The sequence below is a fragment of the Thalassophryne amazonica genome, chromosome 7 (assembly GCF_902500255.1).
Source record: "Thalassophryne amazonica chromosome 7, fThaAma1.1, whole genome shotgun sequence".
NCBI classification, from domain to species: Eukaryota; Metazoa; Chordata; class Actinopteri; order Batrachoidiformes; family Batrachoididae; genus Thalassophryne; species Thalassophryne amazonica.
The window spans coordinates 57137690-57157854 of record NC_047109.1 but is presented as its reverse complement, the minus strand read 5'-3'; the positions used below and the strand labels follow the sequence as shown (position 1 = coordinate 57157854).

At 41.7% G+C, this 20165-nt stretch overlaps 1 protein-coding gene across 3 annotated transcripts in view; it reads left to right on the top strand.

Moving 5' to 3' along the window:
* paqr6 (progestin and adipoQ receptor family member VI) overlaps nucleotides 1–20165 on the top strand; it is an 86447-nt gene that overhangs the window by 46540 nt on the left and 19742 nt on the right. The window lies entirely within an intron of this gene.

The window sequence follows — 20165 nt, the reverse complement described above, 5'->3', positions numbered from 1 at the left end:
GTTCATGTAAATGGGGAATCTTCTTCACAGACTAAGGTTAATTATGGAGTTCCACAAGGTTCTGTGCTAGGACCAATTTTATTCACTTTATACATGCTTCCCTTAGGCAGTATTATTAGACGGCATTGCTTAAATTTTCATTGTTACGCAGATGATACCCAGCTTTATCTATCCATGAAGCCAGAGGACACACACCAATTAGCTAAACTGCAGGATTGTCTTACAGACATAAAGACATGGATGACCTCTAATTTCCTGCTTTTAAACTCAGATAAAACTGAAGTTATTGTACTTGGCCCCACAAATCTTAGAAACATGGTGTCTAACCAGATCCTTACTCTGGATGGCATTACCCTGACCTCTAGTAATACTGTGAGAAATCTTGGAGTCATTTTTGATCAGGATATGTCATTCAAAGTGCATATTAAACAAATATGTAGGACTGCTTTTTTGCATTTACGCAATATCTCTAAAATTAGAAAGGTCTTGTCTCAGAGTGATGCTGAAAAACTAATTCATGCATTTATTTCCTCTAGGCTGGACTATTGTAATTCATTATTATCAGGTTGTCCTAAAAGTTCCCTGAAAAGCCTTCAGTTAATTCAAAATGCTGCAGCTAGAGTACTGACAGGGACTAGAAGGAGAGCGCATATCTCACCCTTTTCATTGGCTTCCTGTTAATTCTAGAATAGAATTTAAAATTCTTCTTCTTACTTATAAGGTTTTGAATAATCAGGTCCCATCTTAGGGACCTCATAGTACCATATCACCCCAATAGAGCGCTTCGCTCTCAGACTGCAGGCTTACTTGTAGTTCCTAGGGTTTGTAAGAGTAGAATGGGAGGCAGAGCCTTAAGCTTTCAGGCTCCTCTCCTCTGGAACCAGCTCCCAATTTGGATCAGGGAGACAGACACCCTCTCTACTTTTAAGATTAGGCTTAAAACTTTCCTTTTTGCTAAAGCTTATAGTTAGGGCTGGATCAGGTGACCCTGAACCATCCCTTAGTTATGCTGCTATAGACGTAGACTGCTGGGGGGTTCCCATGATGCACTGAGTGTTTCTTTCTCTTTTTGCTCTGTATGCACCACTCTGCATTTAATCATTAGTGATTGATCTCTGCTCCCCTCCACAGCATGTCTTTTTCCTGGTTCTCTCCCTCAGCCCCAACCAGTCCCAGCAGAAGACTGCCCCTCCCTGAGCCTGGTTCTGCTGGAGGTTTCTTCCTGTTAAAAGGGAGTTTTTCCTTCCCACTGTCGCCAAGTGTTTGCTCACAGGGGGTCGTTTTGACCGTTGGGGTTTTTCCGTAATTGTTGTATGACTTTGCCTTACAATATAAAGCGCCTTGGGGCAACTGTTTGTTGTGATTTGGCGCTATATAAATAAAATTGATTTGATTTGATGTTGACCGCAGTGGGAGCTTTATGTTGAAATTGTGGTCAGGTCACCACCAGTCAGATTAAAAATAATAATAATTAGATGATTAATCACTAACGAACATTTACTCCGTAGATGTTTGTTTGTGAGAGAGAATGCCAGAGCCACAATGATTGACGTCCAGATTATTGGTTATTGGGCTGTATTTTTTGATGGGTTTATTAACAAAATATTTCTGACCTGAGAGAGGTTCTCTTTAGCCTGTAGGGGAAACACTGCTCTGTATGGGACATAAAAGTGGTGTTGTGGCATCCCTATAATTTACCAAATGCCTTCCTGATGTCTGCTGTTGACCCATAGAGTGTCTCCAGGGAACTGATCACATATTTGCTGTCCTGTGGCTCAGCTTTCAGAGATTGTACAGCATGGCCACTGAACAATAATCTAGTAGTCTTTCAGTCAGAGAAGTTCAGGTATAAATGGGCAACAAGTGAGTGCAGCAATACAAAGCTCCGGGAGTACATCACTTAGACTAAATGCAGAACACCTGTATCTATCATCAAAACTTGTGCAACTAGGCACCAAGGAAATTATGGTGCCTGTTGACATAGCCAAACAGGCACATAATAGAAAACAGTTACAGTATAGCAAAATCAAATACATTGTCTGTGGCTGATGCTGAGACCCTGATTCATACATTTGTCTCTTCTATATTGGACTACTGCAATGTTCTGTTTCCTGGTTTACCGCAGTCCAGTATAGGAGGTCTCCACTTGGTTCAAAATGCTGCTGCCAGACTATTGACAGGAAGCAGAAAGTTTTTCCACATTACACCCATTTTGGCATATCTTCACTGTGAGATCAGATTTTAAGGTTCTGCTACTAACCTGTAAAATTGTTCACGAACTGGCACCTCCCCACTTAGTTGACCTAATTAAACCCTACGTACTGGCCTGGGCTCTACGTTCAGGATGCAGGACTACTTTGTGTTTCTAGGTGAGTAAAAAGTCTGCGGGTCACAGCTTTCTCTTGTCGTGCCCCTGTTCTATGGAATGATTTCCCTGCATCAATAAAATGGTCAGATTCTGTAGAGACTTTCAAGTCCAGACTTGAGATGCACTTATTTTCCCTTTCGTATGGCTAGCATACTGGCATAGTATGTTACTATGCTTTTGAACCTTTTAAATTCATTTTATTAGGAAACTGAGTCGACAGCGGCCTCAACTTTATCTAAAGTCTGGGTCTTTTAGTGAGGCTTTGGCCTCGTGGCCAGTGATCACCTTAGTTTTTCTTGTTGCTTAATGCTGACAAATTATACTGTATTTGTTGTCTTTCCGATGGCTGATTCTGTTTTTTTTTTTTTTTTTTTCCCCTCTGTTTGAGGTGCAGCTCCATCCAGAGATGGGTGTGGTGTCGACCTCTGCAACCCTCCCGTCCTGTGCACCGGCAAAATTTCATGTATATTCCTTATGGAAATTCTCTTGTCAGTTGTCTGTAGCGTGGTCCAATAGAGAGTCACCCCTCTGAGTCTGGTCTGCTTGAGGTTTCTTCCTCAAATCATCAGAGGGAGTTTTTCCTTACCACTGTTGCATGTGTGCTTGCTCTGGAGGTTGGTAAGGTTAGACCTTAGTTGTGTGAAGTGCCTTGAGGCAACTTTGTTGTGATTTGGGACTATAAAACAGTTAAATGTATATAAAGCTAACTGAAAAACACTTTGAAAACCTCTTCAGTGACAAGCGCACTGTGCAAGAATCATCAATCGAGAAGATTCCCCAGGTGGAGGTGAAATGGGAACTTGATGACCCCCCAACACTTGAAGAGATCCGAAAGGCCACCACGCAGCTGAATCCAGGGAAGTCTCCTGGCATAGTTGGCAGACAGCAGAGGTGTACCAAAATGGAGGTGCGGCAGTCCTCGACAAGCTTCAGATTCTCTTCTCCAGTTGCTGGGAAAAGGAAATGGTTCCACATGACCTTCGGGATGCGGTCATTGTCTCCCTGTACAAGAACAAGGGCGACAAGTCAGACTGTTCTAATTACCGGGGCATCACTCTCCTCTCAATAGCAGGTAAGATTTTGGCTCGAGTGCTGCTCAACAGGCTTACCCCTACCATAGCGCATGAAAATACTCCTGAGTCAGTGCGGATTTCGGGCCAACAGGGGAACCACCGACATGATCTTCATCCTGAGACAGATCCAGGAGAAGGTGCAGAGAACAGAACGTGGCCCTTTATGCAGCCTTCATAGACCTACCAAGGCTTTTGACACGGTCAGTCGTGAGGGTTTGTGGAAGATTCTTGCACGCCTTGGCTGCCCTCCAAAGCTCCTCACCATCATCCGCCAGCTGCATGAAGGCCAGATGGGACAAGTAAAGTACAACGGGACTCTGTCTGGCAGCTTCCCATCTCAAATGGCGTCAAACAAGGTTGCATCCTCGCGCCCACTCTGTTCTCCATCTTCTTCAGCGTGAGGCCAAAGAAGACTTGACAGACGGCATCTATATCCGCTTCAGAACCGACAGAAGTCTGTTTAACTTGCGGCGCCTTCTGTCCCACACTAAGATCACAGAACAGCTAATCATGGAGCTGCTCTTCGCAGATGACTGCGCCCTCGTCACCCATACGGAGCAAGCCTTGCAGCACAGTCAACTGTTTTGGTAAGCAGCAAGAGCCTTCGGCCTCACCATCAGCCTGAGAAAGACAGAAGTGCTATATCAACCGGTCCCCCATACAGCATATACCCCACCCCAAATCAACATCGAGGATACCAGCCTGAATGCAGTAGAGCACTTCACGTATCTCGGTAGTGTTATCTCAAATGACGCATCTGTTGCCAAGGACCTAGACAGTCGCCTTGCCAAGGCCAGCAGTTCTTTTGGTCGACTCTCAAAGAAAGTCTGGCAGAATCATGCACTGCGCCTTTCCACAAAAGTGCAGGTCTACAGAGCCATTGTGGTCCCTACCCTCCTGTATGGAGCTGAAACCTGGGTTCTTTATTGCCAGCAGATCAGATTACTGGAACGCTTTCATCAGCGTTGTCTCCGAAACATCTTCGGGATCAAGTGGCAGGACTACGTCTCAAATGAGGACATCCTTACTAGAGCCAAATTGCCCAGCATGGAGTCTATTATACTCAAACAACAGCTTTGTTGGGCAGGTCACGTAGCCAGGATGGATGATACACGCATGCCGAAATTAATTCTCTTTGGCAAGCTCTAGAAAGGGAGACGAAACCAAGGGGCCCCCAAAAAGCGCTATAAGGACCAGCTGAAGAAACAGCTCTCCCTTGCAGGCATTCGGCATCAGTCATGGCAGCATCTAGCTACAGATAGACTCAGCTGGCGTTCCAGCATCAAATCCACCAGCCTGAAGTTTGAGGCAGAAAGAAGTGAGGCCTCACGCCAGAAGCGTCAAAGACAGAGCGGGCAGCAGCACAAGCCCAGCCTACTCAAGTGTTCATTTGCCCCAAGTGTAACAGGTCTTGTGCATCCCGCATCGGACTTTTCAGCCACCAGAGGGCTTGTAGAAAATAAACTTAAAAAAAAAAAAAAGCCTTCCCACTATCCTCGCAAGCGAGGAAACTGCCAACAACAACAAATGAAATGAAGAAAAAAAAAAATCATAATAGAAATAGGTCCTATGTAAACATCAAGTAACTGGCAACATAATGTGAAACATACAAAATCAATTACAGCAAAATTTGTAATTTTGTAAACCTGTGCCAAATCAACATGCAGATCCACCTTGGATTTGCTGTGGCGACCCCGAGTGCAAACAAGGGAGCAGCCAAAGGGACTTACTTTACTTTTTTGTGCTTGTCATTTATAAACAATAGGTAAAATATAACTTTTTTTTTTAAAGTAGCAAAAATAAATTGGAGAATTGAGTGTGACTGAGGTGTTGCTGCTGGCAAATTTTAACTGGCTCTCCCCCAAACAAATGTAATCTCACTTTAAACGTTTGATGAAACTTGAGAGCCCTGATGGATAGTATTTCCAAATTTATTCAGGTCGTCAAATCTCAAAATTTGCCTTTCTAAATGTTGACATCACATTAAACATTCATTCTCTATACCCGCTTACTCCAGTTGAGGTTGATGGAGTGTGGAGCTTATCCCAGCATTCATAGGGTGAGAGGTGGGGTGCCCCCTGGACAGGAAGCATGTCTGTTGTTGGTCCGCATATAGACAAACAAACTCATTCACACTCTTGCGCAGACCTACAGTCCAATTTAAAGTTTCCAGTTCACCGAGCCTGCATGTCTTTAGAAGTGGGAGGAAGCCAGAGCACCTTGAGGGAACCTACGTAAACACAGGGAGAAAATGTAAATTTCACACAAGCAGGTTCAGGTGGGAAGCGAGCCCACAACCTTCTTGTTGTGAGGCAGCAGTGCTATCTGTGAAGCTGCAGTGCTGCCTTCACATGAATCAAATCATTGCAATTTACAATAGAGGGTATTCAGTGGTTTATTGTTGCTGTTGTCATCAGTCCAAGGTGTAGTGTGGTGAGAATTTCTGGGTTCCTGTGAAGAATGCATAAAATGGTAGTAGAATGCATGCATGTTGTTTTGGAGTATTTGAGTGCACAGTCTACGGCAGTATACTGTGTCTGATTGCTGGCATTCATGTGAGAGTGAGATGCCTCATTTCCATCCAGTGCACTGGGTAACAGTCATCCTTTGGCATCTGTACTCTCTGGGCCTCTTCTCCACAAAGCTCACTTTGTCACAGTTAACAGGCTGTGGCCTGCAGCTGGGGCCCAGTTAGCAGTGGTCATCTCCATTTGCTCCCATGCTGTCAGTGAGAAGCCAGTGTTAACCGTAATGAAAATACAGACAACACCAAGTGGTTTTGTCCTGTCACGTGTGTAGAGGCATGGCCCAGTAGGTAATACACAGAAAGTGTAATCACAATTCTATGTGAAACATTCAGTTTGGGTTAAGATTGAAAAGTAGTACATTTTTAAGATTTATGTACTTTCAGGATGCCCGTTTTGTACCACTTGCATTTATATGTATTTTTTCCCTGTATTTCAAATGCAAATGTTTATTTGGAAGTCATTCCATCTGAACCAGTGACTGTATAAGCCGTTGCTTGCAAATTAATGCAGCACGTAAGATAAACCAATTTTCTTCGTGAATACTGTACTTGCACGGTGGCGTGCCCAGGGTGTTCCGCACAAAATTCTGCCTGAGGTGGTGGGCTGATGTACGTGCACGGCCTATACCACATTCATTAGACCACCCATTTCAGTAAATTGTCTGATTTCATCACAATTTAAAAAAAAAAAAAAAAAAAAAAAAAAAAAAATCAGATGACTCACCAGTTCGTCTGTTTTTTATCATGTTCAAATCCTTTTGTCATTCATTAAACATGTTCATTGTCAGCTCATGTCTGGCAAGTCTGTTGGAACGTTGTGTCCATGCTCAGAGCAGACAACACAGAAAACTCTCCCAATGGTTGCACGTTTTTGTTTTGTCCTGTACTTGTTGCTGGGTTGCCAGTTTACAGCCAGTCAGTGTTAAACTGCTTTCTCCTATTGGCAGCAGAATTCCGTCTGCAGCAGCAGACTGTCAAAGGTGATGTGAGGCAATAATTTCTCAATGATAATGACACTGTCAATAGTTGACTTAATGTTTTGCACGGTGTTATAGTAAAACAGGAAACCCTGGCTCTGATGGCAGCTTAAAGTTTCTACCTGTTTAAAACCAGGCGACTCTCTGCACTTAATAATCCATTTCTTGCTGTCCATTTTTCCTCCTCCTTAAAGCAACATCCAATGTCCACAGGACATGCAATTTTCCTATCAGCCTCACTGAAAATAATGGAACATCCCATTTGTCCTTGCTGCGGTCACAGCCAAACAATGGAACATCTGTCTGCATCCAGCAGCGCTGCAAACCAGCAGTCTGTTTGTCCACTCGTTCCATCAGAGACCGAAATCCACCAAAAACCATTAGATGACATCTAACATTACCTTGTGAGTAGAAGACATCATTTCAGTGTTGATTTTTGGATTAAAAACTGGGTGATATCCGCCCGAATGTCTTACTTCCCCAGGAGGTGATTCTCTGAAAATTGCTTGACATCAACAGAATGGAACATCCCCGGGCTCCATCAAAGATAAAATTAAAAACCCTTGATGAACTTAAGACTGCAGGACACAGGATGTCTTCCAACCATTTTCTAAACTCACATGTTCCAGTTCAGGGTAGTGAGGTGCTGAAGCATATCCCAGTGGATATACAGAGGATACACATCCATTTTTATATTTAAAAAAAAAAAAAAAACTTAAGCTCTTTCATATATACCACAAAATATGCATCATATTTTATATCAGTTGGTCTGGACTGTGTGGGGTGTAAGGTGTGCAGAGGTGGAGGTGTTGATCTCTTTTCTTTGGTTGCATATTGCTGTATGCATGTACATCATAGAGTTACATATATGAAGGCTGGAGGGCAGACTCATGTCTGGCCAGTGTTGTATAGTAACAAAGTAAAAATACTTCACTACTGTACATTTTGGGAGACTTTGTACTTGAGTTTTTTTAATTCAGCTTACTTTCACTTTTGCTTCACTACATTTCCGACCTTAATTGCATACTTCTACTCCGATACATGTTCTATGCGCCATGCCATTACTCGTTACAAAAAAAAAAAAAAAAAAACCACACACACGAAAAAAGTCGTGTTTTCACCCAGAGACACCACTGATTACTAGTGACTGCAACAAAGTCAGGCCAATTTGTCATGAGGCATGTCCGGTGGGCTTTTTTGCAGTTCTGCACTTGTGGCGTGTTTGTCAGGAAAATGATCATTTCTCTGCATTGATTACAGACCTGCAGTGGGTCTGTAATCAACTTTTCTGCAGCGCGGCTTTGCTTTGAACCTTGAACCAATCGAAGCAGTGATTCGCAGGTCGAAGCAGTGCTTCGATGTACGATTCCTGGATTTTATTTCGCTTTATCCTAATTTTTTTTTTCCCACTAAAACCCTGAAGAGCATATGTCTGTGAGTAATATTTTTATGTTAAACCGACTTGTTATGGTCTTCTGAAACAGTTGATGTATTTTATAACTTAAAAACGGGACCGATGCTAACGCGTTAGCATGTCTATGGCATTTTCAATGTTAAAGGTAGCATTAAGCTGTTCGCATCAGCACGTTTCTGTTGATTTGTGTTCGTTGTTGTAAAAGAGTCAAATTGTATTTTTTTTTATTCATATATTATAGCAACAACAATAATAGTCTACATACGAGGTCTGTGAGAAAAGTATCGTACCATTTTTTTAAAAAACTATATGGATTTGATTCATATGTTTTTACGTCAGCCAAGCTTGAACCTTCGTGCGCATGCTTGAGTTTTTCCACGCCTGTCGGTTGCATCATTCGCCTGTGGGCAGGCTTTGAGTGAGCACTGGTCCACCCCTCTCGTCGTTGTTTCATTGGGCCTCATGTATCAACGTTGCGTACGGCAATATTTGTGCGTATATGGGGTGTACGCCAAAACGGCTGCGCTACTTGGCATTTATCAATGTGGTCGTTGATGTACGCTGCGCTGAAAATATACACCAGGTCGAGAGGTGGCGTAAATTATACACCAAAATGAACCAGCGTAGGAATCCACATAAAAATGAAGATGATCAACATGATAAACAGTGCCATTATACAAATCAGTGCATATGTTACATAAATAGCACTTTCCTGATTATACTACATAATAATCAATACAAATCCCGCCTTTGCTGGATTATTATGGAGCACGATCCGTGGTCACAGCGCTGACTGCAAAGACAGCGCTGCTCGCCTTTTTCTCCAGACTTCGAGCCTGGAGCCAGAGCAGCGCTGAGCTTAACTTCATGTGGTGTGATCGTTTTAGACTATGAAATTGATAATAACTGTAGTTTCGTCATTCCCTTAATTCGCCCGTGCTGCAACCAGGTTTTGTCGTCTCCATTCGGTTGTCACAATAAAATAAATACAGAAATACATTTAAAAAACAAAGAAATCTGACAGATTAGGCGTGTCTTATTAATTGAGCGAGCAAATATCCACGTCAAGAATTGACATGTGAAAAGAGAATACAGTGGTCCCTCGCTATAACGCCGTTCACCTGTCGTGGCCTCGGAGTCTCGCGGAGTATTTAGTCCAATTTTGCATGCCTTTTTTTTACAGTGTTCTGCGTGTCTGTTTATAAGAATCTTGTTGCCCAGAAGAGAAAAGAGCGCCAACAACTACTCATAACTGTGTTTGTCACTCAGAAACAGACACCTGCAGCCAGGTGTGAGTGGAAAAAGGCGCAGCGTCAGGACGCAGAGGCCCGATCTGTGACATACTGGTCAGTCACTATTAATAATTTCTTATGTGTCCGACCTCGTTCGTTGATCGTTAAAATTAATTTGTTAGTTCTAAATGCCATCATAATTATTTATAGGAAAACGTTCTATTTTTATTTCTCAAACAAATGTTTGGGCCTGAAAACAGTTTGGTATTATTTTCGTACTAAGGTTTGAACTTTGAGTGTTTATACACAAGAGAAAAGTGAGAAAATGTTCATGCCTGATTGAGAAAGTGTATAAACTGTGTAGTGAGGGGTTTTACAGCTTTGAAACATCTATAATAATTGTAAAATAACGCTGACTACGTCGCGGTTTCGCGTATTACGGGCTATTTTTTTAGAACGTAACTCCAGCAATTAATGAGGGACCACTATAACACTTTATTGATTATATACTACAACACAATTGATACGACAGCCGCTTTTGACGCTCTATTGGCATGCGTCGTGATTGGTGGAGTTCTTTTTCTTTGCCGTCTTCCCATCTTCCATGTCGTAAAATGACGGTGTGTCTGAAGCGGAGTCTGAATATTTATGGGCGTGTTTATTACGATCATTTCCACCCGCCACATTTATCAAGATCACGTCAGGCGTACGGCACAAATGGGCAGGTGCGCACTGCTTGATACATGTCACGGCGACTTTGGTGTATTTCAAGTTTACGCCGTAAATTTACACCACAAGTGCGCAACATTGATACATGAGGCCCATTGCGAGGAAATGGCGGAATGGTTTGGGCTTTTTTTCCATCAGAATTTTTTCAGAAACTGTTAGAGACAAGCAGCTGGAAACCATTCAAAAAATTTATCTGGCTTTCGGTGAAAATTTTACGGGCTTCACAGAGAATGAGTGTTACTACAGCTTTAAGGACGCCCCACAATGGCGCACGGCGCTCCGAGCCGCCATCGAGAGGCAGAAACCACCACATCATTTCTAAACGGATGGCTGAGATTTTGTCATGGAAAGCGCGTCGCGCGTCACGACCGATTCGCTGATCGAGCGAGACAAAGGAACACCTCCGTTTCGGAGTGTTAAAGGACAAGTTGGGACATGCCCAGCTCTCCACAATTTCTGTTATACACACTGGGCTGGTAAGCATTGAAAGCCGAGATAGGCATGTCTCAACTTGTCCCCTGGCACTCCGAAACGGAGGTGTTCCTTTGTCTCGCTCGATCAGCGAATCGGTCGTGACGCGCAAAGCCTCCACACAGCTTTCCATGACAAAATCTCTTGTTAAAAGTGAAATCTGCTGGAAAATGGCTGATGTCCAGCTCTTGTGATAACCAGAGAAATTGCACACGACGGTCCCAGCTCCAACACAGCCATCCGTTTAGAAATGATGTGGTGTTTTCTGCCTCTCAATGGTGGCTCGGAGCGCGGCGCGCCGTGCGCCATTGTGGGGCGTCCTTAAAGCTGTAGTAACATTCCTTATTCCCTGTGAAGCCCGTAAAATTTTCACCGAAAGCCAGATAAATTTTTCGAATGGTTTCCAGCTGCCTGTCTCTAACGGTTTCTGAAAGAATTCTGATGGGGAAAAAAAGCCCAAATCATTCCGCCATTTCCTGACAATGAAAATCCGACGAGGGGGCTGGACCACTCCTCCCACAAGGCGTGCTCACAAGCGAATGACGCAACCGACAGGCGTGGAAAAACTCACACATGCGCACGAAGGTTCAAGCTTGGCTGATGTAAAAACATATGAATCAAATCCATATAGTTTTTGAAAAAAATAAAAAGGTCTTACTTTTCTCACAGACCTCGTAATAGACAATAATAGTCAGTAATAATAGACTAATAATGTTACAATACAATTTTAGAGAAAGAGACAAAAAGAACCTAATGAAACAAAACGCAACAGAAAAGATAAAACCATGTAACAATGAAAATAAATAAATACATATAGAAATAACTGTTTCCTGTGAACACCTACTGAGTAGCCTACTCTCATTTAGGTTTTGAAACCTCGTTTCTGAAGTGTTTTTGTGTGATGTGCACAATTTTCAGTATTTTGACTAATACTACCAGTCATTTACAAGCCTAGATAAACTTTAATATATACGAGGTCTGTTAGAAAAGTATCGGACCTTTTTTATTTTTTTTCAAAAACCATATGGATTTGAATCACGTGTGATTGCATCAGCCAAGCTTGAAACTTTGTGCGCATGCGTGAGTTTTTTCACGCCTGTCGGTTGCGTCATTCGCCTGTGAGCAGGCTTTGTGTGAGCAGTGGTCCACCCCTCTCGTCGGATTTTTATTGCGAATAAAATGAACGATTTGGAGCTTTGCTGCATCAGTTTTTTCCAGAAACTGTGAGAGACCTCCAGGTGGACACCATTCGGAAAATTCAGATGCCTTTCAGGGATGATTTTATGGGGATTACACAGATTAAGGAGTGCTCCAGCCGGTTTAAAGACCACCCACAGCTGCTGAGAGCGCTCCGAGCGCCGATCGACAGGCTGAATCAACCAGATCATTTCCAACGTGAAGGCTTTGTTGATCCGGGACATCGTCTGACTTACACAAAAATGGCAGAAGACGTGGACATCAGTACTTTTTCGGCACATTCCACTGTTACATGAGTTTTTTTCATGGAAAGAGAATGGGAGGGATGCGCCACGGAGCCGTTCATGGCGCGGGACAAAACCACCTCCGTGTTGGTCTCACAGGGCGGCTTTCAGACGGCTTTTGGTGGCTTTTCAGTCGTGTGACTAACTGAGAAATTGTGGATGAGCCTGGACATGCCAGAACATGTCCTGTGAGGCTTCATCATGGTGCTTTGCGCCATGCGGCTCCACCGCGACGCGTGGAATTCCTCCGCACGTCTGTCTCAATGTGCTGAAAAAGTGCTGATGTCCACGTCTTCCGGAATTCCTGTGCTAGTCAGACGACATCCCGGATCAACACAGTGTCCAGTTTTGAAATGAACGGCACATTCCACTGTTACAGGAGTTTTTGTCATGGAAAGAGGAGTGGAGGAATTCGCATGGCGCAAAGCACCATGATGAAGCCTCACAGGACATGTTCTGGCATGTCCAGGCTCATCCACAATTTCTCGGATAGTCACATGACTGAAAAGCCGTCTGAAAGCCGTCCTGTGAGACCAACACAGAGGTTGTTTTGCTTCTCTTTCCATGAAAAAAACTCCTGTAACAGTGGAATGTGCCGAAAAAGTACTGATGTCCACGTCTTCTGCCATTTTTGTGTAAGTCAGATGACGTCCCGGATCAACAAAGCCTTCACGTTGGAAATGATGTAGTTGATTCAGCCTGTCGATCGGCGCTTGGAACGCGACGCGCTCTCAGCAGCTGTGGGCGGTCTTTAAACCGGCTGGAGCACTCCTTAATCTGTGTAATCCCCATAAAATCGTCCCTGAAAGCCATCTGAATTTTCCGAATGGTGTCTACCTGGAGGTCTCTCACAGTTTCTGGAAAAAAATTGATGCAGCAAAGCTCCAAATCGTTCAGACATTTTATTCGCAATAAAAATCCGACAAGAGGGGTGGACCACTGCTCACACAAAGCCTGCTCACGGGCGAATGACGCAACCGACAGGCGTGAAAAAACTCACGCATGCGGACGAAGGTTCAAGCTTGGCTGATGCAATCACACGTGATTCAAATCCATATGGTTTTTGAAAAAATAAAGGTCAGATACTTTTCTAACAGACCTCGTAAAAAAAAAAAAAAATCAGCCCGTTTTTGATTAACATGTACTTTTACTTTCAATACTTGAGTACATTTAGTTGTACATTACTTGTCATACTTGAGTACAATAAATACTAGATACTTTAAGACTTTTATTGAGTAGCATGTCAATCGGTTACTTGAACTTCTACCAGTCATTTTTTTTAATGGGTATCTGTACTTTTACTTAAGTGTGATTTTCCGGTACTTTATACAACACTGTGCCTGGCCATGTGCCGGCAAGGATCATGCTGTGTCTGTCTTGGTATTTTATTTATTTTTTTGTTCTTTTGTATTGTTTCTGGCCTGCACATTCACTCAACGCACAGGCTATATTGCACATCTGGGTACTTCGTGTCTTTTGTGCAATGCTACCATGCCCCCATGTAGGCACAGCAGCATTGCATTCGGGGTATAGGGAGTGTGCACTCTAGCTTTCATATATGTAACTCTATGAAGTACATTGATCTGAGGATGCATAATTTTTTCCAAAAATGGTTACAAATGAACCTCAGTGTCAATTTATATTGTCCATCAACTGCTGACAGTTGTTGACAGACCATGGTGTTGTGAGTATACACTTAATTTTTTTTTATTACAAAATATATAATTAAATAATATAATAAGTTGATGCTTTTATTGAACTGACTGTGTATTGAAAAAGCCTATTTCTCAACATTATTTTGTGTAATGTTTCCCTGATTGCCATAACAATCATGGTATAATCAAGAACGGCAGGGGTGGTGACCAGGTAGAGCAGCTAGTTTCAGTGTGTAAGGTTTCTGGTTCAAACCCCACCCCTGCCACATTTCTTCATGTAATGTGGAGTTGCGTCAGCAAGGGCATCCGGTGTAAAATAGTGCCAAATCAATATGCAGGTCCACCATGCAGGTGCACCTTCAATCTGCTGTGGCGACCTTGAGTAAAAACAAGGGAGCAACTGAAGGGGCTTACTATGGTATAATCAAGGAAATCTTTATTTCAAAATTACATTGTCACAATTTGTGTGTGTGTGTGTGTGTGTGTGTATACACACATACATTTGAACTTCCAGTGTATGTGGGCATGTTGCATTGATGTTAATTATTTAGAGGTTTTGAAGAAAACTGACCAGAATTTGGTATGTGGCTTTGACAAAAACAAGTAGCACTGCCTTTTCTTTATTTTTTTTTCTTTTAAATATTGAAACTGTTGTTGATTTTATTTCTTAGTAATTTTATGAAAATATTCAAGAACCAAGAAAATTCTCCTGAATTGGGGCAGTTCAAAGATATTATTCATGTTGTACTTCAATTGTTCCTTAAATAATTTTATTATATCCTGTATTGTTTTTGTTTGTTTTTGTATCCTTCTGCAAACTATTATGATTATATGTGTGATTTGATGGTGTAATTGTCTCTCATGATGTTTCAAAGTGTAATTTGTGTGCTGCTCATTTTAACAAAATATTTTATGGTCATTAATTTAAGACTTCCAAAAAGAATTTTAAAATTGAATAGATATGTTGAAAACTGGTTCAAAAGTCAGTTTATTCAACGTAGATAAACCTTTTCATTTAGACCAGTTTTCAACACTGTTTTCATTGCCAGCTTTTAAATGATAAATGTGGATGTTCTTTGATAGCTAGGCTAAAAATTCTAATTTACTATTTGTACAGGTTGAAAAATGCCACAATTTAAAATCACGGTTGAAGACTGTCTAAACCCAAATGTTGCTTAAACGTCCACAAATAGACATTGACTTTTCACTTTTGAACGTCTTTTCAGCGATAGGCATGAACGTTTTTTTTTAAAACGTCTTTTCAACGTAAAAAAGCTCACTGGGTATATTTATACAATCACATGGTGATAAACAACCAAACTTATTATGGTTTAGCATAACTACCTTAAACTGATTTAATGTAAGCTAGGTCACAAGGCTCAGAAGTGTTTGCCATCACTCTACTTTGTGCCACATTACTCTACACCCAGTAAACAAAAACAGTTTTTCCTTACATTCCCTGTAGATCCAGAGAAACTTTCTAATTCCTTGGGGACTTGTTGACCTTAAATTTAGAGTGGCGGGCTTGTGACCAGAGGTTTTAATTTCCCCATTAGACTTGACAGACTTTAACTCCCTAAGGTGTTCTTGAGTAAGGCCTTAATCCACAAATTTCTCGTGGTGTCTTTGGGGGGGGTTATGGAAATGAAAAAACCTTATTTCTGGTGTGTCAACTGTAGTTTTTTTACTTTTTTTTATATCAGTAAATGATATTTTCTGTCAAAATACTATCATAGGAAAACTTGTTTATAAAGATAATGTAGCACAATGTTTAAAATGCATATGTAACTGATGTTTTTCTTCTGACACAGGAGTGCTCTGTGTTATATTGGCTCCAATGAGCATGTTAGCATTGTTGTTTTGGTCATAGACCACTACAGTCTGGCACTGCCAGGCATTTTTCAAATCCACATGTGGGTACGTCTCATGTGGAGTCACTGTAGCATATGGTTCTCAGCCAGCATTCAGGATAATTCAGTCTGCAATTTAGCAAATTATATTTAAATATGTTCATCCAATTTAGTGAGGAATGATATCTTAGTTGATGATGATGATTATTATTGTTAACACATTTTCCATAATATGTGCAAAAACATCATCATTAAACTGTGTGCTTGAACAAGACACTTCATCTACATTGTGTGAATACCGACCAACTGTAAATGGATACCTTGGCTTATCATTCCCTTCACACTATAGAATTCTTGAGATAAGTACCGGCACCAGCGGGCCTCATGGCCTATGTAGGATTTACTTATAAAATTTACTAACATCCTGAAATCCAGTCAGTAATTCTGGTCCTTTTATCCAGAGCACCTTTCCTGCAGTGCTGAGGATTTGTTCAGCAGAAGCAGTGGAAGCTGATACATGAGTATTCAATCAAGTTTTGAACATTCTGACAATGTACGAGGTCTGTGATAAAAGTAACGGACCTTATTTTTTTCAAAAACCATATGGATTTGAATCACGTGTAATTACATCAGACATGCTTGAACCCTCGTGGGCATGCAAGAGTTTTTTCACGCCTGTCAGTTACGTCATTCGCCTGTGGGCAGTCTTTGAGTGAGGAGTCGCCCACCCTCTCGTCGTTTTTTTCATTGTTTATGAATGGCTCAGAGACTGCTGCTTTGTTTGATCAAAATTTTTTCAAAACTGTAAGGCACAACTGAGTGGACACCATTCGATAAATTCAGCTGGTTTTCTGTAAAAATTTTAACGGCTGAGAGATTTTGGTCTGGTAGTGTTGCTTTAAGGACGGCCCACGGCGCCTGACGGCGATCTGTGCTTCGAGGCAGCAGCGTCTTGCCGTTTCAAGTTGAAAACTTCCACATTTCAGGCTCTGTTGACCCAGTAAGTCGTCAGAGAACAGAGAACTTGCAGAAGAAGTCGACACGAGGAGTTTATTCGGACATTCCATTGTTAACGGACATTTTGTAATGAAAGAACGTGTGGGCAGAGTCGCATGTCGGGCCGGACCCGACCGCGGGGGGTCGCGACAGGGAAAAGCACCTCTGTTGGAAACCTTAACGGGCAAGTTGGAACATGCCCAAGCTGTTAAACAATTTCTCAGTTACTCACTTGTTGAAAGCCATCAAAAGCCGCCTGAATTTTACAAATGGTTTTCAACACGGAGGTGTTTTTCCTGTCGCAGCGCACACCGATTCGCCGAGTCGTCACGGAAACGACGAATTTGCGCACACGTCTTTCATTACAAAATGTCCTTAAACAGTGGAATGTCCGCATAAAGTCCTCATGCCGGCCTCTTATGAATCTTCTCTGTTCTCTCACGACGTCTTGGGTGAATTAAGCCTTAAATTAGAATGTTTTCAGGTCGAAACAGGCCGACGACGGCGCCTGGAAACGCTGCGCGACGTCCCGCTCCGTGGGAAGTCCTTACAGCGACAGAAACACCCCATAATCTCTCATCAGCCGTTAAACTTTTCACCGAAAACCAGCTTAATTTCTCTAATAGTGTCCACTCGGATATCCCTCACAAGTCCAGAAAAAATGTTGATAAAGCAACGCGTGCCGTCCGCAGCGGCTATTCAGACAGAGATTCCGACGGGCGGGGTGGAGCACTCCTCACTCAAGGCCTGCCCACAGGCGAATGACGTCACCGACACGCGTGAAAAAACTCAGGCATGCACACGAGGGTTCAAGCATGTCTGACGTAAAAACATATGAATCAAATCCATTTATTTTTTGAAAAAATAAAAAGGACCGCTTTTTTCATCACAGACCTCGTATTCAGACAGAAACAACAGATCTGGCCTGAAGGAGCAGTCAAAATCAGAATACTTTATTAATCCCCAGGGGGAAATTGTAATTTGTTCCATGTGATCGGTGAAAATAGCAAGTAGGAGAGAAAAAAAACTTTAAGTTAAATAGAATTTTAAAATGCACAACAGTTTAAATATACACAGACGGTGGAAAGGGAAAATAAGTTCCAGTCTGTAGAACCAACTTGTCTGACATTCAGAGGGAGGAGTTATGCAGTTTGATGGCCACAGGCAGGAATGAGTCACTGTGTTGTCAAGGTGTTATGACGTAATTCTTTGACAGCCATAGATCTGTGCTTCAAAAGAATAATGGTAAACTATTGATTATGATTCTATGTCTCACTTAAGGCTTGTGCACACTTTTGTTTGTTCTCAGCTCTAAAATGCAGCTTTAAATTTTCGTCTGTTTACGTTTTACATACTATTTTATTTGTATGCACTGTGGGCCTACTTATGTGCATATTAGTGCAGGTGGTCGGCCCATCTTTCAGGGAGACACAATGTTTCACACTGATGTGGGATGTTAAATTTTTTTTTTTATCTGCATGCAGTGCACATTGTGATCACGATAAAGCAGGTGAGCCAAAGGAGTTGTACCCTTGGATCACAAATCTCCCAAACAAATATTCACATGCTTCTACTTGGGTGATGGTGGTGGGGGCGGCAGCAGAAAACGTTTTTGGCAGTGCATAGTGTGAGTACAGTGGCCGGAGTCTTTGCAACTGATATGTGTGTGTCCCTTTGGTCTTCTCCAGCCACTATGGTCCTCAGCACTCTGGCACCTGTGTGCTTAGTCCTACAGAGAAAAATGCACATGGCCAAAATGTTAAAGTTCCCTCATAGTGCAAGTGATACTCCTCACATTATTACCTCCGCTAAGGAGGTTATGTTTTCGGTCGCGTTTGTTTGTTTGTCTGTCTGTCAGCAGGATAACTCAAAATGTTTTGAACGGATTTTGATGAAATTTTGTGGAGTGGTTGGAAATGACAAGTGGAACAAGTCATTAAATTTTAGTGGTGATCCGGATCCCGATGCTAACGCGTTAGCATGTCTATGGCATTTTCAATGTTAAGTTAGCATTAAGCAGTTGCAGCTGTCATCACGTTCGGGTGCATTTGTTTTCAAATTGTAATATTTCTTAAATTTATTTTTGTTTATATATTAATAATCTAGTGATTATTATATACAATTTTAGAGAAAGAGACAAAAAGAAATAGATCACTGTGCCAAGGTCAGTGACCCTATGGCCTTGTTTAGAGAAGTGTTTCATAAATGTTAAAAAAAAAATTCATATATTTGCAGTTTAGTTGAATAATAAATTGAATTTTGTCTCTTATTTGTTTTTGTCTATAAGCACATGCAATATCAATATCAGTGCTCAGATGACAGTAGCTTCTGGGAAAGGTGCAAGTTGCAATAAACTGTGATGCCAAGCGCTAAGGATACATGCTATCCAGTCACAGCAGATGAAACTTTTTTACTACTGAGCAAACATCATTGTTAGACTTTTTTAGGTTCAATGATTCCACGGCGTGTAGATGTTATGGCGTCAGTGACCCCATGGCCTTGACGGTGGTTTGCACTCTGAGTGCTTCTAGTTGTCCTTAAGTTACCGCTTGTTTAACACAGTCATTCCAATGGTACCTGAGGATCCTCCAAAGAAACCTAGTACCAAAGACATCTAATTGCCGCCTTAAGTCACTGGTTAGCGTCCAACTCTCACGACCAACATTAAGACTAAAGACAAGGACCTTGGTTTCCTGCAAAAATATCGACATTGCCAATCGCCTCTCTCCAGAGACCTCATTACTCCATAAGCTCTTCCCAGCCATCTCTTGAAGGCAAAGGCTGAGGACCCAGAGACATTATTGATAACATTCTTACCTGGCTTAACAGTGTAAGAAAAGCATAGCTGTGTGTGTGTGAATATGTATGTGTATATATGTGTGTGTGTGTGTGTGAATATGTATGTGTATATATGTGTGTGTGTGTGTGTGAATATGTATGTGTATATATGTGTGTGTGTGTGTGTGAATATGTATGTGTATATATGTGTGTGTGTGAATATGTATGTGTATATATGTATGTGTGTGTGTGTGTGAATATGTATGTGTATATATGTGTGTGTGTGAATATGTATGTGTATATATGTGTGTGTGTGAATATGTATGTGTATATATGTGTGTGTGTGAATATGTATGTGTATATATGTGTGTGTGTGAATATGTATGTGTATATATGTGTGTGTGTGAATATGTATGTGTATATATGTGTGTGTGTGTGAATATGTATGTGTATATATGTGTGTGTGTGTGTGAATATGTATGTGTATATATGTGTGTGTGTGAATATGTATGTGTATATATGTGTGTGTGTGTGAATATGTATGTGTATATATGTGTGTGTGTGTGAATATGTATGTGTATATATGTGTGTGTGTGTGATATGTATGTGTATAT